Raw genomic sequence first — 4102 nt, 5'->3', positions numbered from 1 at the left:
GAAATGATATGTCGCATGAAGAATGAGAAAAAAAATTATTCGGGATTTCGGGTTAACCCGAATATTTATTCGGGTTTTGGTTAACACGAGTGTTTTGAAAACAGAATCATTCAGGTTATACGGGTTTCGGGTGTTTGATTTTTTAAAGGTGTTTAGGGGTGTTAAGGGTTCGGGTTAAATCGGGTGCAAGGCCCTGGTTGTAAGTCCTTACATAAACATTGAACAGATAAAAACTTTTTTTTTAGGCATAGTAAATCGAAAATATAATGCTCAATAAAATACAATTTTTGCTCATGGTTGTACAGTAGATCCACATGTTATAGCTTTGTCCACTTTTCGTCTATGCACAATCTTCAGTTTATTGGTATTCTATACCATAATAATATAAATTATAATTACAAATTATTATTGGGTATTTATGCAAAAATTAATTAAAAATAGCTATAAAAAACATGTTCTATTTTAGATGGTCTAATCCTTTTCTGTTTATTGAAAACAATATAGACCAGAAAAAATAAAAAAGGTATTAAATATTAATCGGAATGCAGCCAAATCATGATCATCAGAAAAAAAAATATAAAAACTAAAAATGTTTAAATAAGTGATGTATATAATTATATAAATAATAAATAATTGGTATATCTAGAAATAGGCGGCACTGCCCTAATTGTTGGTGTGGAGGGTGGGGGACAAACATCACAATTTACTGACCCTTTAAAATGATAAGTTTGTCCTTTCTATGTTTTTTCTAGACTCCTCTTGACCCCTCCTCTCCAAATACCAACTATGTACCTAGGTAGGAATCAGAAATTATTGTCCTTACAAATCTAAAAAGTATGCACTTGAAATAACTAAAAAATGATCTTAAATATGCATTAAAAAAAAAAGTGGGTATCTAAGTGGATCTTGATCTGCTGTACAGTAGGTTACAAGTGGGTCAATGTATAATAGATTGTATTAAACTTTAATTCAATGATATAATATCATTGCATAAGAAAAACGAATCTGAACAGAGACAGTTTGTCAGTCTAGATTTTTATATTGTTATTATTTTTTTAAAGCCTGTAAGTTGAATTAATATTATAATATTATAATTTTTTATTTTTGCTATGGTGATAAGCAAAGCGTTAGAAATTAAAATCCCATTTTTAGCGGATTTTTGTAATTTGTCGGTGGTTTTTCCCATAGCATTATAGCAACTATTGAGAAAATCGAAAAATGACCTCTTTAAAGTACCTACCATCTTGATCCAATTTGCTAAAAGATAAGGTACTAATGGCACTATATGTTGAAATTGAAGCACTCCTGGTAAAAATGTTGTATACAGGATAAAAAAAAATAAAATAAAATAAAATAAACACCATAGTAAAACCACTAGCTTCCTCGCTCCGCTCAGAATCTAAAATCAATATTAACGTTTTATAATAATTAATAATTTTAATAGTTATAGCGAATACAAATTACAACTATAAGAGTACGGAGTATATAAAACGGCTTATCTACAATTGATGAGCTATAGTTATGTAGAAGTTATACACTTGCTATTGTTTATTCGTTCATATTAAGTTTAGTCAGGAGTTGTGACTAACCTTTGGTACCTACCAATGTTCATAAAATTCTTTAATTTGTCTTTAATAGTTTGAAATTTGTTAACCGTTAAAAAATGTGCTTATCCATCGTTACATAGGTACGATTGAAATATGTCGAAAAAAATCATGATGTTCATATTATTAGTTGCCTGAGGTTGGAACCAAGTATGTCGATCAGATGAAAAGTTACGTCGAAAGTCTGGGCACTTGGTCTTAGATAAGTTCAATCGTTATGCAGGTTACCTATACACGACAGTTACTGCGTACCTACGTATTATGAAATACGTAGGTACGATATATGGGAGTCATACCCCCCCCCCCCCCCTAAAGACAAAATGTTGTACATAATACAATATGTTTATAACAATATGAATATAATATATGTATACTGAATGTCTATTAAAAAATGTATATCCCCCCACTTGAAAAAACCCTAGATACGCTACTGGCTTAGCGTCTACACCTCATAAATTATAACTTTATTAATATTTAATAGTAGATAGTTTTAATTTTGCACAGTTAAATGATTTATAATACACCTATGTATTAGATGATTTACTGTTTAGTGTACCTATATGAAATTGAGCTCTCCATTTCCTTGATAATTCACTTTTTTTAATAAGAATTATTAAAATAGCATAGGTATAATTGGTGAGAAAATATTATAGTTATTATTATTATAGTTAGGAACGGTAATATATACCACGTTATTTTTACTGTATATATATATTTACATGTTAGGTATAATGGTACATCTTTATTTTTATAATTTAAAATATCCAAAACTAAATCTTTAGACTTTTACTCATTCAAACAGTTTGACCTACATATAAATTTGTAGTCGATGGTAGTCACATAAATATTCGCACTCAGTAGGCTATTGTCTAGTCACTGAATTTTTTTTTTAGTGTAAGTACCTACATAATTATTATAATATAGAAGATAAAAGTGCAATGCAAATTATAAAAAAAATAATAGGTATTAATACGTAAAATACAGCACGAACATCGGAACCACACGATGGACCACTATTGTTTGTACTATTTTGATACTTGATGATTAATAATCATTAATCATAATTGTATAAGCCACGTGAAAATCACTTGATAGCGTGTCACTCATATGAAGAAAAAAACATCGAATATTGACATAATATGAGTTATGAACGTACTTCTGATTTGTATGCGCGCCTGATATAATCAGAATAGGCAACTCTAGTAGCACGCCCCCTGGAACAAAATAATATGAGAAAACGACAAATGAGACGACGGCATTGAAGATGACAACCAGTGTCGTGTTGAGGTGTAATGATGCTGTCGGGTGCAAAAGTATTTTGGCGCCTCATAACCCTCCCCCCACAACAATACCGATCATGACAAAAAAGAAGAAAAAGCTAGTAGTGAATAAATGTATACTTTTACAATAAACATACGCTTTGTTGCATCGCTATTTGGATAAAATATTGGTGTTGGGTGAAGATTTTTAGCATTCATATATAATATAATTTATTAAATTACATAAACATATTAAACAATACATTTGAAAATTAAATTAGTCATCTAAAATATAATTTATATTTAGTTTTATTGCAATGGAAACTAATAAAAATGACTGAAAATACGATTTTTTTGTGCAGAAAACAAATGATAAATTCGAAAAATTGTCCAGTTTAAAGTACCAAGTTGAGGAAATGTCTGATCCTTATAGAGTACAGACTACTAAAGAGATTATGGCCTAAACTTGTACATACATTTTACTACCAGAAAATAGAGCCAATATATATACAAAGCACAAATCATTGTAAAACCACAATATGAATCGCTTAGCTTAGAATGTAAAACTGTAGATATATGAATAACAACTTTAAAATTTTTAATCGTTATTGTGTAGTTACTAATTATATTTACATTTTTTTTATCTTGAGTAACAATAGTTTATGAAGATATTTTGGAATTTCTTCCAATTTTAAGAGTTTGACTTTTATTTATATTTTGTGGTTCCTACTTAATTTCACTCTTTTCGAAGTTATTTAAAATTTAAAAAAAAATTACACTTGTTAATCATTAGGATTTGGATTTTAATTCACTAAAAAACCTCAAAAATGCCCAACACGGGTTGAGATTGAAAATGTTCTGTCACAATATCAAATTGTTCAGCAGAACTTTAATACCCAATATCTTATTTCAGGTGAATCTTATGAATATAACCATTATTTTAATGAATAAAGGTACACAATTATTGTTACATTGTGAATATTAAGTATTCTATGCTTCGATTTTTGAAAAAAGTGGTCATAGAAACTTTTCATTCTCAGCCCGCGCAGAGTTAAACAAGAGTGCCAATTGGGGAAATTATTTAAATACAAGATTTGATAGAACGTTATAGATTATAAATTATTTATTTTATTTATATACTTTTAGAAAGCTTTTTTTATTGTTTTTCAACAATTACAATAATCATAAATAGTAGTAAATAAAACTGAAACTGGACTAATTACTTGGTACAATATGTAA

The sequence above is a fragment of the Metopolophium dirhodum genome, chromosome 1, assembly GCF_019925205.1.
Source record: "Metopolophium dirhodum isolate CAU chromosome 1, ASM1992520v1, whole genome shotgun sequence".
In the NCBI taxonomy this organism is placed as follows: Eukaryota; Metazoa; Arthropoda; class Insecta; order Hemiptera; family Aphididae; genus Metopolophium; species Metopolophium dirhodum.
This window is presented reverse-complemented; position numbering follows the sequence as displayed.